Here is a 19,213-nt window from a genome sequence, read left to right as displayed (position 1 = left end):
AGAGAACTATTTTCATCATCTACTGTTTTTCATTTTCATGGTCAAGAGGTTTCAGTGTTTTCGATAATGAGGCATCCTAAGATGTTTACAAAGCAGAATGAACTATATAATTTTACTATCCTGTATTTCAAAACTAATTTTGAACAAAGAAAACAACTCTGATAAGTTTCATGTTACAAAAGAAAGAAAGAAAGAAAGAAAGACAGAAAGCTTGGACCCTTGGAATGAACATTTTGTTTTGACTTCATCCTTTCTAAAAGGCACACAGGCAAATAGAAGAGCAAGAACCGTGACAGCACACATATAACAAGAATTACAACAACCTGGAATCTACTGGAGAAAGAGAGACGAGGGAATTTAACAGTCTTGGATAAATGAGAGTGAAAAAACAAGAGATAGGGAGACGGAGGAGCACAGCCAAAGACCTGCAGGGTTTGAGAGGCCCCCGCAAAACTCCCTGTAGCTCATAAGGTGAAAGAACCTGACACAGCTATAGAAATGTCTGTATGAGCAGATGGTGCGATGGTGGTAGGGCTGGCAGTCATGTTTGCTCTGTGTTCACTGTGATTGTTTTCCCTCTTTAGACACTGTTGGATGTAATCGCTCCCCTGGTAGTGAGCCGAGTGTTGGACGATGGAGTTGGTGTGTGTGTGTGTGTGTGTGTGTGTGTGTGTGTGTGTGTGTGTGTGTGTGTGTGTGTGTGGTGTATGTCAGGGCTCGCGTGTGTTCATGTGAATCGCGTGTATGCGTTTACATCTTGTAAGGCTAAAAGAAACTGTGACTATAAACAGCGTTTACATATGTTTTTATCAGCGAGCAAGTCTGAGTGAGTGACAGAGAGACGCAGGAGAAAGTCTCAGGGGGTCATTATGAAACAAATAGCCCTTCCCCTCTACAGGAGACAGGGGAGCCAGCTGGACAGCTTCCCAGCCTGTAGATTTATGGCAGCGCACTGAGGTGAGACTGAGACGAGAAAGTCAGGACAACTCAGGGGGAACAACAAATACATGCACCATTACTACTGCACTGTTAGAAAGAATCCTCCCATCTATCATGGCTGGATATAAAGCAAGTGAGGTTTAGATTGTCAGAAGTGGAGGGAAAGTTCCATCATTTCGGAGGGAAATGGGAGCAAAGAATCGTAGCTGCTTCTACTGCACTGCTGTGCAAATGTTTGAGTTAAATGATAATTATGTGGTACCTGAAATATAAATCCCTATGAACATGTAACTTTTAAGTTATGTAGTAATGTTCTGTAGGGGTAGGTGGACTGGATCGGGGGGGTTATGGTGGGTGGGAGTCCTTCTTTTCTTCCCTCACTGTGTATTTCTTTTGAATTTGTTTTGTATTTAAAGAAAAACATTTTTATTTAAAGACAAGATACTAGACACCTACACCTACATCTACACAAAATCTGTGTTTTCGACAACTGGATTGATCTTTTTTGCAAACATAACAAAGACAGATAACGTTATTCAGATTTGCAGCCCTGCCAGGAGCTTAATGTCCCACTGCCTTTGCCCCTTTCCATGATGCTGTCCCCAAATAAAGGTGATTATGCAACGCAGCAGTGTTACTTGACATATTTCTTTGTTTCTGTTTTACGCTCATGTGATTCCAGGTCTCAGTGCTAATACCCCGAGGATTAGCCTTGTTAGCCTTGGCTAGCAGCCTTGATCCAGCCCTAATCATCCAATCACTTCTTGATACTCATTTACACATTTTAATATGAGGAAACTATTAGATGTACCTGCAATAACTGGAGAAAATAGGGATAATATAAGGAAAAAGAGAGAGCGATAGAGGAACTGAAAAAGAAAAAAGACAGAACTGAGCAGGGTCAAGAGACTGAAAGCCCAGGAGAGAGGGAGGGTTTCCACTTTTTTTGGCCCTGGCACAGCTCTGGTACAGTACATTTTCTCTCTGTGGGTACAGAGGAGGTAGGGGGCCTCCTTCCCTCTCCGCTAATCACACTTAATGATTCAAATGGGCCTAAGACATACCTTTGAAATCAAATCCACTTACAACCACACAAACACACACCCATGATCACACACACACACACACAGACATACAAAGACACAGAGAAATTTGTACACGAACTCTCAGAAATACACACACACACAAAGTTGTCTGGGAGTACAGCAAGGAATTGTTGGGGAGAAAGGAGAGGAGAGGAGGAATGTAACTTAAGAAGTGTGAGTTTTGTAGATGTTTCCAGTCCATCAGCAGGCCCCTAACTAGCCCTGCAGTGGCACAACTAATTGCTCCTAATGACCTCATAGGTGCACAAACACAAACACACACACACACACACACAACACACACACACACACACACACACACACACACACACACACACACACACACACACACACACACACACACACACACACACACACACACACACACACACACACACACACACACACACACACACACACACATTCATGCATGGGCATGAAAGCACATTCAAGCGCACGCACATCTTTTATGAGCACATGCCCGCCTAATACAAACACGGCAAGAAAGCTAAGCGGTTTTAACTGTGTGTAACTCACACACGTGTTTGCGCAGCTATCCTTATCAGGACTTTGCATGGACTTCCATTCACTGTGGACAAAACCCAAAACTTATCCCTAACCTTAACAATGACCAATTCATACCTAACTCTAACCTTAACCTAACCACAATTCACAGCTTACCACTAAGTAACATGCAGGAAAAGACGAAAACGAGTATACACACACTCACTATTTATATGAGTGGCATAAGGAAAAAGAAGGTGACCTACATGGTGACTATAAAACATTGGTCTGTCAAACCCTCTCTCTCTGTGAGGTCTAGATATTACTCATGTTGTGGGGACATAAATCTGTTTACATTACAGGGACTTGTCTTCCTTATGAGGACAAAAATCGAGTCCCCATAACATAAAGTAAATAATTACATTTTATGGTGAAAGGTTATCGTTTGGGTTAGACGAGTATAGTTGTGGTTACGGTTGGAGTAAGTCTCCAGGAAATGAATGTAAGTCAATGTAATGTCCTCTGAAGTCATGGAAACACGACCTGCTGGGGGTGTGTGTGTGTGTGTGTGTGTGTGTGTGTGTGTGTGTGTGTGTGTGTGTGTGTACTAAGTAAAACCCTACAGCAACATCAGGCTCCTATAGCGGCATTTCCTGAAACCTCTACGCAGCAAAAGATATCCTCTTTCACCCTAAGCCCCAAACACCATCACACACACACACGCAGCTGTAGGCTTAGCCCTCGCAGGCTTCAAAGTAATTTGCCATAGGATAAAATCAACCTTTGCTTTCTATATTTCAATCATGTTACTGTGCTCGGAGGGGTTTTCCATAAGCAGACAAAGGCTGTGTTTGTTTCTTAAATTCTTTTACAATAAAGTAGGAGAGAGAGAACAAGATTAAAAAAACTGATGAGATTTACACAACCTGACAAATGTAACATGGCCTATAGGTTTAAACACGCATGAATTATACTGACCGAGTCAAAAATGTACCCAGGCAGCAGTCTGGCCGTGCTGTCAGGCACTATTATCACCAAAGCAACATGGACACTCCAGAGGCCTTGACTCACCTAAGCTCCAATAAGACTGACGCTCAACATGAAAACACAGCAAAACAGAGTTTGCGCACACTCCATCAGAAAAGTGCATTGTTCACACTGCCTGCGTTGAGAACCTTCCCATAAACCAGCACATTATGAAGTCCACTGTAAGTGAAGCTGTTAATCAGTAAAACAAAAGGATAATATGCCCTCACACAAAGTTAACTGCATGTGCTTGTTTATAAGCCGAGAAACTGAAGAATGTATTTCTCTTAAACCAGCCTCCACCCACCCAAACAAGCTTCCCGAACATGCATGCACGCTCTGGTTTGCATTGGGAACAGCACTCGTCTTCCTGGGTGGCTGTACATCAGAGCGGATGCGTGCAGAGAACTAACAACACAACGCTGGCATCGACGGCTTTCACTCTCTCTTTCCCACTAATCGCTTCATTGTGGATTTTTATGGTTACCAATACTAGTCGGTACACAAAGCCGCATTTCTTCAAAACAGGCCTTCAGGTAAATATTAACACCTTTACAGAATATTGTAATGGTTGGGTGGCACGACTTTCAGTCCGGGTCCAACTGGCATGCTCAAATACATTTTATTATTTTGACAAAACAGCAAACCACGACTCTGCTGTAGTATATTTAAATGCTTGCATCATATAAAATAATTTTATTAAGGGATTAGAATTAACTGAAAATACCTTAAGATTTGCTGTGTGTGAAACGGTGAGACATCACAAGGATTTCTGTTTGATGCAAACCAGACTCTTTGGGGTATTAGTCCAAAAAGTCCTTCCATGTTACCAACAGCTATAGAACACCCTGTACTGTTGTGATTAGAGTATTTAATTTCTTCTTCTGTCACTAAATGATTTATATCCTCCGCATTATTCAAGTATTCATCATCCCAGTGGAAAAACACAACTCATTTATCAACGAACAGAGTAACTTCCCTGATGCACTGTCCAACTCTAGGAGATGGTCCTCCCAAGGCAAATGGTAGAATGGGTTTGATCCCTAACCTTCACCAAATGGTTCTTTGATTGTCCACTAACGTAAGCAAAGTAGTAACTATATTATTTCCATATAACCTTAAGCAAATGGTCATAATGATCTGTCCCAAGCCCTGAAAATTACAGAATAACAGATTTGGAAGAAACTGCAGATAGAGGCATGGGATCAGGTTATATTGCTTCAATTGTGTCAATAGGATGTTAGAAATGATTGGTTTCTTTAGTTGCAGTCCCCATAACAGTGCACATCTATTAAAGCATCTCAAATGGGCGATCAACCTCCATTTATAGTAACTTTGTACTTGTCTAGCTCTGTTTCAAGAATTCCGAGCCAACTTGGCTGGAGCCCATCGTGGCTGACAATGGGCGATAGGTGGGGTGAGCCCTGGACAGGTCGCTAGCGTATCATAGGGCCGACAAACAACCATTCACACCCACATTCACACCTATGGACAATTTACAGTCTCCAATTGATCTAACTCCAATCTGCACGTCTATGGACTAATGGAGGAAGCCGGAGTACCAAGAGAAAACCTTCGCAGACATGGGAAGAAAATGCAACCTTCACAGGGAAGGATCCAGCCAAGCCCGGCCACGCTTTATACCTTTACCTTCAAAATACTGGAGATCTAACTAATCCTGCAAAACTCTTTGTAAGTTATAGCACTTAAAAGAATGTTCAGGGAATATAAACCACCATCCAAGTTTGTTTGCAGACATATTGGACTGGAGCTCGACATTTAGCAGAGGAAAAACAAATAGGAGTCAGGCAGCAGAAGTGATTTATGTGAGTAAACAGACACATAAATCAAGACATTGTGTATCAGATACATTCTCACAATTAACAATACCTTGTTCCATTTCATCAGCCCGTTGTTTGGGTGTGGAGTTCCTCTGGAAGTTTAGCCTATGGCTGGACTACGTTATGTTCCCAGGCTAATTGAACACACACACATACACACACGTAAATGTCTTTGTGTTGAGCGGAGAATCGCAGGACTGCTGCCAACTTGCAGTCAGACAAAATGGCTGCAGCCTTTGCTAAATACACTGCGGTCTGTGGTAGTGGTAGCACTCAGCAAGACAAACAAACACACCAAACCACAACTGCCACGCAAAGAGTGTGTGTGTGTGTGTGTTCACATAATAATACATAACCAACTCCTTGCATCTTTGTGTATTCACACACCTTAGTATTTATACAGTATTAACACATAAGCATGTGTGCGCAGAAGTGTGAGTGTGTTAAGTTACACAACTGTCAAAGCCAGAACAACCCTCTGCTGCCAGGGTGGAAAGAAAAGAGAAATCGGAGAGGGAAAATAATAGCTGTTCGCAGTTTTTAGAAAAACCAAACTATTCCAATAAATCGGCCCCCAATCCCCATCTGCCGCTCCTTTTTTCTTGTTCCGAGCGGCTTTTATGGGTGAAATTAGTCCTCCCCAACCCCCTGACAGCACAATAAAACACTCTGCCAGGTACATACACTTATACAAGGCCTTGGAGAGAGAGAGAGAGGGAAGGAGAAAGTGTGATGTGAAGGGAGTGATGGAAAAAATAGGGAGAGCAAGAAAGAGAAAGGTTAATGATAAGATAAGAGTTAAGAACAGAGATGAATAAGCACATACAGGCGTGGTAATGGAAATATGAGAGGTGAAAAATGCCAAACACACACAGACGCGCAGAAAAGAAAAGTAGAATAAAAGAGGGAGAAAGATGGAGAATGGAGAAATGAGAAGCAGACAAGAATGAGAAGAGGAAAGATAAATAGGCAATAAGTTGTAAGGAAAGAAACAGCAGAGGAATGACTTTGACATCTGTGGCCAAAAATCCCTCTGGACACACACACACACACACACACACACACACACACACACACACACACACACACACACACACTGACACACACACTGACTGACTGTGTACAGAAAACTTTACATCCTGAAATGCATATTCTTGAACCCCCTTTTCCCTTGGAAGCAAAAGGAGGAGGATGTGGAAACATATAAATTCATGGGGTCTGTTGACAGCAGCCAGGAAAACAAGATGATGACTTGTCGCGAGTGACCTCATCTGGGTCAGGGGTCGCACACCCTGAGAGAAATAGAATGAAAGAAAAAAAAAGGAGGCGGACTCACTGTCAAGACACAAGATTAATAGTTTTAATCTCACTGCATTTTTTTTTTTTTTATAAATGTGTGTCTATTCACATATTTCACCATTTACCATTGGCCTACAATGTGTAATGGGTCGAGTGTAATGGATGTAGTTTTTGTAGTTTACTGCTGATGATCTAAAAATATTTCCTTATCTTGTAAAAACATCTTGTGGGAATACAAGTTATTGTTATGATTATAATGATTGATTTAATTGTGGAATGACACACATCTAGCAAAGGATGATACATGAGTCAACATGATAACATATTACTATTGTGTATTTTCTTTAAACAGTAATATGATGATCAGAAATGGAGAAAAAAAACAATGTTAAAGAAGCTGGTTTTTTTGGGGGGGATCATCGTACAAATCCAGTATGAATCATGTGATCCTCTTTGTGCACATTCCACTTCAAGTTCCTAAAATTCCTAAAATAGTTGTATTTATATGTGATATGTACATTTTATCTTGCCGTCCAAAACTACTTCGCACCTGTGTTGTTGTTGTTCCTGCAAAGAGTTGAGATGTTTGCTGTGAATTTCCGGAAACGCTGTTGCAGGAGTCAACAGCACAATAAAGCATGTCTGTGAAAAATGCCTCGTAACACATTCCTCACGGGCTCCTCGCTGTGTTATGAACACTTATCTAGAAAAAGAGGGGGAAAAATGTCTGAATGCTTTGACTGATTTTATTTCTCACTGAACACTGCAACTTTTAAAAGACTGTATCGAAAAAGAGAGGGAATATTATGAACCCGGAAAATCTGTCAGCACCAAAAGCAACATCATAAATGTCATAAAACTAATTTTCATTTATTGGGACTGTCAAATGAAAACCACAACAAAACCTCCTTGTGTCTTTCCTGCTTGATAATGACTTTGTAAGGAGTTAGTCACAACCAGGCTTTTGTCATCATCATCTTCATCGCCGCCATCATCCAGCAGCACAGTGAAGGCACAGCACTCTATCTCTGCTGCACTCAAACAGACAGGGACAAGTGTAATTGTGGCTTGTGGTTTGGCTGAGCATTCAAACGGAAAAGCAGCTTGTCCACATCTCTGTCTGTGTGTCAGCGAGGTCCATTTGTCTTCCAGTCTGTGCATGTGCATGCGCTTGTGTGTGTGTGCATTCATGTAGATTATGTCTGTCAGCCACTGTCTGTGGTGAATCTAGAAGTCGTGAGACAAAGATGGGACACATGGGCACTTAAAAACACACACACACACACGCAAACACACACATACAGACACACAAGTCAAACCACAATTGGACTGCGAGGACTTGGTATGGTGAGAATGCTACGACGGGCGGCCACTGATGCAACAAACATGAATAAGCCATTTGTATAAAACACTTTCCCAGCACACACACACACCATATGCTGGATGACGTATGACTGTAAACCCACATCTGGTATCAAAACTCAACACCTACACTAGCTTTCACTGTACACAGGAGCATATTTACCAAAAATAAAACATACAACAGACATAACTCTGGATTCTGAGTATTTGTAATTAGTTTCCAAAAAATGGGAAATAAACAGTGCTTTAAGACAAATATAATTTTTTTTTATAATAAAGATTGGGATTTACGTGCGTATATGTGTGCGTGTGTGGATATGTGCATGCATTGTTTTGAGGCTATTCTCGTCTAGACTCTCTGAATGAGCGGCAAGAAAACAGGAATCCGACTGTTGAATGAAAATTGTTTGTGTATGAGAGACTGAGGGAGGGGAGTGTCCAGCAGACAAACCACATATCAAACACTGAGCATGTGCATGTGTGTTGTGAGTGTGTGGTTTGATTTTTGTCGTGCATTTCAAGGCAAACACAGTCTCCCTGCACTCCCTGTGGGCATTCACTTATAACAGTTCCACTGAAACAGTGCACGCTGCACACACACTAACACCTTCAGTGAATGTAACACATGCACATGAGGTTATGTAGTGAGCATCAACAATCACTGTCGGAAAACCTGATTTTAAACCCTACTTTAAATGTTTGGGCTGCCCTCTCCTTTGGTTTTATGTTTCAATTCCACAGTTTTTCTCTCTCCCTCTCTCTCTCTCTCTCTCTCACACACACACACCCAGCAGACTCTGTCTCTCTCATGGTGTTTTTAGAGAGTTGTGATAAAGTCACAGGACACCAACCAGCCTGTCAGTCCAGTTCTGTGCAGCACTCAGAAGCTTCTCAGACTGGGCTCTAAACAAATCCATGAAATCATATTTTTTGTTTGTATATAATAAATATACTCAAACTGACAAGTGGGTCGGCATCGGGAGTGATGCGGGCGTTGTGCAGGACTGAGCCGGAAGGCAAAGCTTTTCAATGAACCGGTCGATCTACATTCCAACACTCACCAATGGTCACAAATACAAGTGGCCGAAATGAGTTTTCTCCGTCGGGTGGCTAGGCTCGGCCTTCAACATAGGGTGGTGAGTTCAGACATCCGGAGGCAGCTCGGAGTAGAACCACTGCTCCTTCACGTCGAAAGGGGACAGTTAAGGTGGTTCGAGCATCGGATGCGTCCTGACGGCCTTCTGTTGGAGTTTTATCAGGCACGCCTAACCGAGAGGGGACCCTGGGGTATCTGGCCTGGGAACACTTCGGGATCCCCTGGAGGAGCTGGGAAGCGTGGCTAGGGAGAGGGACATTTGGGATGGATCATGTTGTGGTTGGTTCAGGTGATTCTTTCTATAGTGAATAACAAATCAATGAACCAGAAAAGTAGACATGTAGGTTTCGCAGCCCGGTAGTGCAGTGGTTTTCGCATCACAGTAAAAAGGTGTTTTTCTTCAACCTTCTACCTATGTTTGCGTGTGTTTCTTCAGTTGCTCCGGCTTCCTACAAAGTAATGGAATCAGTCCAAGCAGTCAAGGACAGTGGAAAGTATGAAGGCAGTCTCACAGAGACAATAAAATTACTGATTATTAGCCAAGGAAAGGGATTTTATTAAAATATGAACTGCCAAAGTCTTTTCTCTGAAGATGATGAAATAGTTTCAGTTCAAAAATTGTGAAGTCCAAGGAGGTGATGACTCCAAGCAAACACTGAGTCTAAAAATTACCACACTCAGCAGTTTACCTTCTGTCTCTCTGTGAAATACATTTCACAGATTCGTGTCCACCCAAAACTCTTTCTCTTACAGTTTCACTAAACTTTTTCTCACAGTTTCTGACTTTTTCACCAAAATGAGGCTCAAAAAACATGTGGGAGTGAGTCTAAGCTTCTTTGCCTTTTATACAACAAGTGCAATGCATCGGAAATGTGCTTGACTTGGCATGTGTGAATGTTGGCATACAAAATGACCCATTACATCAACATACCAACAGTACAGAGCTCCTGGGAAGTTGTGAGGACTCTGGAAATCTATGCATACGGTTTATTAACTCATATTATTCTTGGACTCATAGTATGTGGCCTCAGATTTGTGAACTGTGCCCTCGGTCACAACTTGGGGTGTGAACAAAAACTACAGTAAATGCAATGTGAACACAATGAAAGGGATGAAACGAAGCACAATGCATTATAGTCTGATGCAGTTGAGTTCAGATTGAATTGCAAATGATTTAGTTCACTCAATGTTCACTGCAGGAGACCACCTCAGCCTGCATGCATTCAAATAAATGAATGACCTTGTCCTCTAGATTTGTCTCTTGAAGATGTTTCTTCAGTTCGGACATGCGCTGGATGCTTGGACCTGTTTGCTGGTCTAATCTTTCAATGCTAATTCCACTAAACCTCTATGGCCGATTCAATATTTCCATAAAAGTATTTTTGCATCAGGAGAAAGAATACTTTTCAATGCTGTAGAAAACTTGAGGTGAGAGGAAGATCGTGGAGACGTTTCAAGATTTCTTTCCGAACTTCCTGCATCACAGGATTTGAGTTTGGCTTCTGTTCAATAAATCAGTTTAGACTCCGATAAGCCGAAATTCAGCACTTTTACTTTTATTAGAACAGTCTATGGTAAATGCTTGATGAAACATTAGCTACAAACAGGCCATAAACTTGCCCTTTTTACTTTTTGTAGAGCTGAACTGTGATTATATTACTAATGTGTGTGTGTCTGTCTGTATTCCCACGGCAGGGCCAGTCCTTACTCTCCCTCTGGAGACACAAGTTCTATTTCAGGGAGTGGAGCAACAAGACGGGGAAGAGACAGGTGCCAAGGAAGTCAGCGCAGGGGTCTATGAATAACAAACTGAAGGAGAAACGGATGATGGCGTGCTTGTAGTTGAAAGCAGCACACAAACAGAGCGCACAACTTCGAAAACAAGGATTTGTTTTTTTTACTTTTTAAAGGTTACTCTTCCAGTCAGATCACATAAAGATGAATTGATGAATCTCGTCTTTGCTTTCTCCTTTTGTTTCTTTATAAGTCCCGTCTCTCTCCAACGCTATATATCTCTCTGAAGAAGTCTCTCCCTCTTTCCTCGCCACATATTTCTCACAGAGTTGGAAAAACAGAGCGCCCACCTCCCTTCTCCGCGTACTGTAAATCACTCTCCCCTTTGCTCACTCTCTCTCCCCCCTCCATGCACAGCTGCACGTTGGATGTCGGCCCGTCACCTTTTCAACACAGCAGTTGACAGAACATTTCCACTTCATTGTACACATTCACACATTCTTATCACATATTTCTCCCGCCTCCTGGAAAAGCAACAGAGAATTTAAATACCGTTCATGTCCTCGATTTTCAAACCAGACAACACTTGCATAAACTACACGCTCACACTTGATTCTGCACATGCACAGTGTGTATGCATGTGCGCGAACAGGCAAACATTGGCGAGCTCGACATTCTCATTTGATGGTGTGACGGTGGATCTGCAGAATCCATGGATGAGTTACGCTCCAAGGACACACACACACACACACACACACACACACACACACACACACACACACACACACACACACACACACACACACACACACACACACACACACACACACACACACACACACACACACACACACACGCACGCACGCACGCACACACGCACACATTTGCATGCACAAGCACGCACACACTCGTGCTAAAGTGGTTCCCAGAAGTTGTCTGTCTAGAGGTAATCCTTCTTGTCAGTTATTCACACCATCATGAAACAGTGCAGTATCTTGGCGTCGTGCAGTGTACAGTGAAAACACATATTTTGGAAAAACACTTATGCAAACTGTAACAGCCACTCAGACTTCCCATACAAAATCCCATACTGTGAAACAATTAAATGATTTCCACGCACATGAGCAAATCTGCATTTGCGTCCCTGCTACTCTGGAAATGTTATTAAATTTCGCTTAGTTGCCAAACAAATGTATGCAGGTATTCCACTTAATCCCCGGAGGCTCAGCTGCCACTGAATAATTCACGGCAGTAACAAATCTGCTCTAGTACCTCTCAGGCGCCATAGAGCATAAAAGGCATGTATTCATTTATGAAATACTGCACAGACCTATAGTGAATGCAGGCGCACCCACCCACAAGCATGGAGATAAATCAGTTGGCGAGCAGGGCCAAAGAGAGATCCATATTATGTGGTTACTTAGTTACAGCGCATTAATAAGAGTTGTCCCAGTCACCAGCCAGAGGGGAAGAGAAACAGCTGTGTCTGGAGAAGGTCAAGAGCAGGAGGAGGAGAACTCTTAATGCTCTAACTGTTGCATGATGAATTTCCCTGCTGATTAAGTGTGTGTAATGACTCTAAAAGAACAGTCACAGCACATAGAAGCACATTTTTGCAGCCCAAACGGCTACCTAATTAGTTTGCCCCGCCCACTCAGTTGACCTCTGCTCTCATATTCTCTGCACAGATATGGCTGCTCATCTCTAATCACAGGAAGCTGCCTTCAGCTGCCGCTGCAGATGGGAGATTATTTTATGTTCATATTTTTTCCCTCTGTGAGCCAAATTCTCACCCACGCAAATATCCACAGCGATGGGGACCAATTTTGGAGGCAATCACATCCGTCCACATCCCAACTGGACCGCTACCACCTGCTCCTGATGATTTCTGGGAAGAGCTCTTCAGCTGCCCTGGGCTGCGAGAGGGGAGTGTGCCGTTACAGACGAGCAGGGGTGACGGGGGTTAACTCTCCAACAAGAGGCCGATTTACAGCCACGGACAGGAACCATCCATCAGAGGTCTGTTCCCTGTCACCAAACCAAGCACCACTAAAAAACGGTGCTTAATAGAATACAAAAAATGAATAGACAAGACAGTTCCTGGTGCAGGGGGGTGTCCTACCACTGATGACCATTTCATTATGCTGAAGTTACTGGGGGATATTTTTATGTGGGATATTATCTACGCAGGCGAACCGTTTTGGGAGTTTCTTTCCATCAGACTGCGGTAAAAATATATGAAAACTGAATTCCGAGAGCTTCCTTATAAGAGGTTCCATCTGAAACCATTCATAAATATCCTTTTATAGAGTGGAAGTGGTGCACGACCACAAGTGCACAACTAAAACAAACAAGAAGTCCAGATGATTTTTATTATCTGGTTATGCAGTATTTAGTGCATACGATGGGAGCACGAGCTGCTGATTGTGGTAGAGAGAGAGAGAGAGAGAGAGAGAGAGAGAGAGAGAGAGAGAGAGAGAGAGAGAGAGAGAGAGAGAGACAGAGCCAGGCCTGGACTTAAGAGGGAGGATTCTGTTGTTTTTGTTGGTATATTCTCTGTGATATCCCAAGATATGATGCCTCAATAAGATTTCTCAATGGGTGAAAGCTAGTAGGATTATTAAACAATAATAATAATACAATATTGACAATAGAGTATTACTTTATTACAATGAACATGAGCCCTGTACCTCCTTCTGAAAAGAAACTGCAAGTACATTTTCCGCCTCTGAAGAGAAGCTGCACATACACACAAAATCATGACCCACACTTACTGTGTTCATTTTATCGAAGTGAATTCATTTGTGTTATTTAATTAAGGTGAGAGCGGCTCAGTGGTGCAGTGATTTCCACTGCTGCCTCAGAGCAAGAAGGTTCTAAACTGGCTGTGGCCTTAGTTTTCTTGGTACTCTGGCTTCCTCCCACAGTCCAAAGACACGCAGCTTAGGATGGATGGATAATGTAGCCAATATCAGTACTTACATCAATTAAACTAGCTCATTCTCAACAGTGACTTTTCAAGCATGGTGACACCATAGACTGTTTATAAAGAGGTTGACACGTGTGGGTGTTGCAATTTATCAGACTTATTAAACTCACTTCCCATTAAAGTTGCTGCTGATTGAGCTTAATTCTGATGAATAAGGAAACTATAGTGTTCCTCTGCACGGTGGCACTGGTGCAACACATGTTGGGATTATTTGCTTGACGGCACACGACCACAGCCGCACAAAACTAGAGAGGCTCTCAGTAGAGTCCATACCTCAGCCAAGAAGGAACAATCCCACACATGATGGTCTAGTTCTTAGACCTAGAAGAAAAAATACTCCTCTCAGGCCCAGGCACCATCCCTCCACCTAGGTTGGTAAAAAAAAATCAGCATGGGGGTTTTTGCTTAATCCTGCTAACAAACAAAACCCACGATCTAACAGACAAACCTTGGCGGAGATAACAAAATATGCCGAGCAGCAAGAGGTGGAGTCGGAGACCAGATCGTGGAGGTACGAGAGAGTGATGGGGGAGAGTTAAAGAAAGAGTGTCAGGATGTGTGTGGATCTATAGCAGGCCTGTTGTCCCAGAGGGGATAGATCACCTGCAGAATCCCCCCCCCCATTGCTCAAACACCTGCATTCACATACACAGAAGGTTTAAAAAATACCTCATTCATGGAAGTACCTTCAGACCCACTCTCCTGCATGCATGCAGGACATTTACACTTATGCACACTCGCACCATTCCAAGGAATTGGCAGGCCTATTAATACCACGCTTCAAGGGCTAAGGGGTTCGGGCACAGAGCCATAAGATGCTATCTGATGACTGATACACACTTGTGTCTCTCTTTCTGTCCTCAGGGTACTGCCTTTCACTTGGCCTGCCAAACTGAAAGGTTAGAATGGTTACATTCCCACAGCAAGACCAAGTTGGTCATAACAAGGATGTGGCCAAGCTCACATGTTTAGGTTTTCATTAAGGAGGAGAACGGGTCCACATGTAAGAGAACCCCACTCTTTAAATCAAGAGTTATACTCATGTTTTAGTGGCGCTTGTAAAGGTTTCGTTAAGGACAGAGTGGATGAATTTGATCTTCCGCTTAAATTAAAACGATTAAAACTTCCCTGATTCATTAAAACTTCTTCATATCAGTTTTCTTCGTAAACATTTTATGTTTAACAGTCGCAGTACTTTGAGAAACAAAGGAATTTAGCAACAAAATCGAAATTAATTTTGAACCGTTGGCATTAAATCATTAGGGACAGATGCAGGTGGCCTGCCCACACTGGTGCCGCGGCTGATTTTAGCTCCACTGAGCTTCACAGCTGTCGTTGACGCTTTCAGAGATCTGTTTAGCAATTCACACAATATTCAGGCCCAAGTTCACAACTTTTCAAAATAAAAGCTCTGTACTTAATCTCGATATAAAGCACTGCAGCAACAATATGAAACACTGTGGTTTTACTTATAGACAAATGGCTAAAGAATAACTTACTCCTTGAATGTTGTTGCAATGACAGAGAACAGCACCCACGAACGTCTGTGTCAGTTCCTTATGGTGAAATTAAATTTCTTTTATTATCAAATGATCTGGTGGGACAGACATTTATGTGTCCAACCATCACTGTAGATGATCGTAGTAGAAGACATATTTTACTCGGCCCGTCTGCACTGACTACAAGACACTATTGGCACAGAAAGTATATTAATATATTATTGGACGTATCATGTGTCCAAATCACACCAAATTTGACACTGCACTTTCTTGGGCGTTTACCAATACGCATGCCGAGTGTGAAGCTGATAAGATTAACGGTTCTCAAGATATGCGAGCCACATACAGACAGAGATTTCTTGAATTAGTAGACAGAAGACGAGGATTAAAGTTGAATTTATAAAAGTGGTATTCACTTTATTTTATTCAACCAGTCTGTCTCATGTGGTGCGTAAAATTCGGCACATGTATTCTTTTTGTTACTGTGGAAGTAACAAAGGTGGCAGTGATGCAGAGTGCAGATTAAGGAGGTTAAGACTCCAGGGAGGTTTGATCCCAGGCCAGTCAGGGCACATGTCCTTCCAAAGGCCGGGCTCTTAAGCATTAAACCATCAAAATGTTAGCCAGGGTGGGTAATTTGGGAAGGAAAACCACACCGTCGAGTTAGTCCTGCTGGCACTGACACACAAAAAGAGAATCACATGAATGTTGTGTTGTAGGAAAACTGTGTGGCATAGATAAATAGAAAGCTCTGACCATTTTTTGCTCGGCCAACAGCAGTGGAAATCAGGCAGTGCAGGACAAACTCTCACACACAGACTTCAGGCATTTAATAGGCAGATCTAATCTTCTATTGCATAAGCTGTTTTCAGTGTGAAATATAGAGGCAGCAAGCTGTATAGGTTCCAGCAAAGATAAACTCTGTAGAACTGATCGTGAATGATTGGAGATAGCGTGCACATGAGTACGTTATCATCATGCCACCATCAGTGACATGCACAGATGAAATTCCAAAACCCTCCTCAACCTCCCACTTCCAAGTATCCACATAAAGCTCCAAATACATCTTGACTGGATCCTCACTGTCCTAATGGCCCACCCCCGCGGTGTGTTTTCCCTACAGTCACCAACAATTAACTACTCAACATAAATGTTTATATAATGCTTGCACTAACCCGTGTACTGGCAGCCTGATTTCCTCCTTCAGCTGATTGCTGGTTTAGTCAGAAAAAGGTTTGTGCATAGAGACATTACACTCCTTGTGGATTCATGAAAACCAGCACCACAGAATTAAATTGATTTCTTATGAGCAGCCAGACACGTATGTTACATTTAGGGCTACATCCATCCTAGTATTATTTCATTTGAAAACGATGTTTTTCAAAGTAAGAACATGAGCTATTTTTGGCTCTTAATCAGTTTTGATTTCCATCCAACAATAGCTGGCCTTCGACACATGTAAACGGTTGTATCATTGTAAAATGCAGAATTTTACTGCACAACAGATGTTAGCAAAGACCCTGTACACACCTGGTGTTAACATGTGGGTTTTGTGATCTGATTCCCACTATGCATTGCGTCTTTGCGAGCAGAACTGATGTCCGTCTTTATTGTAGGGCAGAAAGTGAGTTCCGATCACGAGCCTCATGTGGGGCCACATTTTAATGCCAGGTGTGAACACACACACTCAGAGCTGTCGGATCACAAATCCACATGTTAAATCCAGGTGTGAACGGGGCTGAAAGACAACAGGGTCAGCAAACCTTGTAATTAACTATCCATGTTGCGTTATACACTCGTAGCCGAGGCAAATGTTGCTTGTTTTCTTCTGGAAGGGGGTCAAGCGATAAGAACCTGATAAAAAAGACCCAATAAGAAAGCAGTGTGCGATTGTCTGTGTCGTCATCTCCGTTTTTGCCTGTCCAGATTAAAACGCAGCCCCAGAGTTTTTAAACTTAAATGGAGCCAGCAGCAATTCCAAACTTCTCCAATCTAGTGGCTTTAAAAAAACCAAAGTAGTGTGGATGCCAGGCGTATCCATAGTGGAGTTGATGCATTTTCAAATGGAAACATAGTAATGTGGATGTAGCCTTAGTGAGAATGTTCAGAAATTACTCTCCTTGTGGCTTCATGAAAACCAGCACCAGAGTTAAAATAATTTATTATGAGCAGGACACATGTACGTAACCTATTGAGTCTCACGCACTGTGTTAGCTTTATCTCATCTCATCATGACTTTAGATTTAGCTACATGCAGATTTAAAAGCCCCTCTCTCCATCGACTTTGATTACCAGCCAAGTGTCAATTGAGGGGAGAAAATTTTAATGGGAAGCCTGTTTGGTTATTAACCCAGTGGTTTTATGGCTTAAAGGGTAACTGTGGTCATTATCCACTCAGTGTGATGGTCATTAGTTTGTCAGTTCCAACACGTTGTCTGCTCACCCCCGCTATTCACACTCCATTGTAAATGTAAACAGAGGGGACACAGTGTGCTGGTGGCCTGGGCTGATAATGTGCCACTGCGCTCACCTCACGCTCACTTTCTCTCCGTTAGCCTCACTCCTTCCTCTCTTTATCTATTCAAGATTGATTAACTGATCTGATTAAGTGTTGCCACAGTGATGCCAGCAATTGGTCACGGGAAGTTTTTTTCTTCTTCTCTGCTTTGTGCTCAAGTCATTTGGGTAAACCTGGGCCTGATTCTTAAGTCATTGTCAGACACGATCTCCGCAATATGTCCAGATGCGGTTTTTCGGAATTGGCCTTTCACACATGTAGAGTGCAGCAGAAGATTGTCCGAGTCAAAAACACTCAGGTGAGGGGAAGCGCCTGGGTGGAGCTGGACGTTTTGCGGTAATGGGAAAGGAATCAACCGCCTTTTATTAGTGGGATTACCCGCGTTGCACCAAGATCGTTTTAGTGGAAACAAAAACGTAGTAGTGTGGATTCATCCTCACATGGGCGAACTCAGATATTTCAATCAGGGGCTAGCAGGGAGAGTTAAGAAAATGTCCAGAGCAACTAACTCTGACATTCTCAACTTTCAGAGTCCGGAGTTCAGTGCATGTCTGACATAGGGTCTCAATTTCATGTTCTGATCCATTCACCTCCTTTTACACACGCACACACTTTCACACACACACACCATGCCCCGCCCCATGATAGTCATCAGCTGCAGGGCACAGTCTATTGTTTCAGCTCAGTGCTAATTACTTCAGGTCTTAACCCCAGGTTCAGCCAAAGAGCAGCAGAGAGGGGGATGGTGTGTATGCGAATGTGTGTGTGAGCAGAGAAGTGTGTGTGTGTGTGTTGGCAGTAGGGGGTAGGGTTAGAGGCTGGGTGGAGAGGTCAATGCTGCTGCCAATCAATTGTCACACTGGATTCGCCCAAACATCATAGTATAATCCAGGAGGGAAAACACAGCGGCACAAAGAGAACAGCCAACCAGACTCTGATATGAAACACGTCAGGTTAAAAACTAAATCTGGAGCTAAAGGAGGTTAATGCTTAAAATGAGTTCATTTTGTAGACGGCATCTTATTTTTTCCATTTTGAGGTGTAACGTCTGTCAAATTATAGTCAAGAAAGTCATTATCTCTGCCAAGAAGGTTACGTGTTCACCCATGTCTGTTTGTTTGTTTGCTGGATGGTTTGTTTGTGGGTAAGATTCCTGGAAAGTTTCCCACAAAACTTGGTGGAAGGATGTGGTATTGGTCAGGGAAGAACCAATTAAATGTTGCTGTGGATCCAGATCAGGTGGCCGATCCAGGATTTAGTTTTATCACTTTCCTAAACATTGCGAGATCAGGCACGTTTAGGGAACTGATATTTATGAGTG

At 42.7% G+C, this 19,213-nt stretch overlaps 1 long non-coding RNA gene across 1 annotated transcript in view; it reads left to right on the top strand.

The window, feature by feature from the left end:
- LOC117773210 overlaps positions 1–19,213 on the top strand; it is a 237,303-nt gene that overhangs the window by 89,376 nt on the left and 128,714 nt on the right. The window contains exon 2 of the long non-coding RNA XR_004615877.1: positions 11,304–11,309. This is a non-coding gene — a long non-coding RNA (uncharacterized LOC117773210). The remainder of the gene's footprint in view (positions 1–11,303; positions 11,310–19,213) is intronic.

The sequence above is a fragment of the Hippoglossus hippoglossus genome, chromosome 13 (genome assembly GCF_009819705.1).
Source record: "Hippoglossus hippoglossus isolate fHipHip1 chromosome 13, fHipHip1.pri, whole genome shotgun sequence".
NCBI classification, from domain to species: Eukaryota; Metazoa; Chordata; class Actinopteri; order Pleuronectiformes; family Pleuronectidae; genus Hippoglossus; species Hippoglossus hippoglossus.
This window is presented reverse-complemented; position numbering and strand designations above follow the sequence as displayed.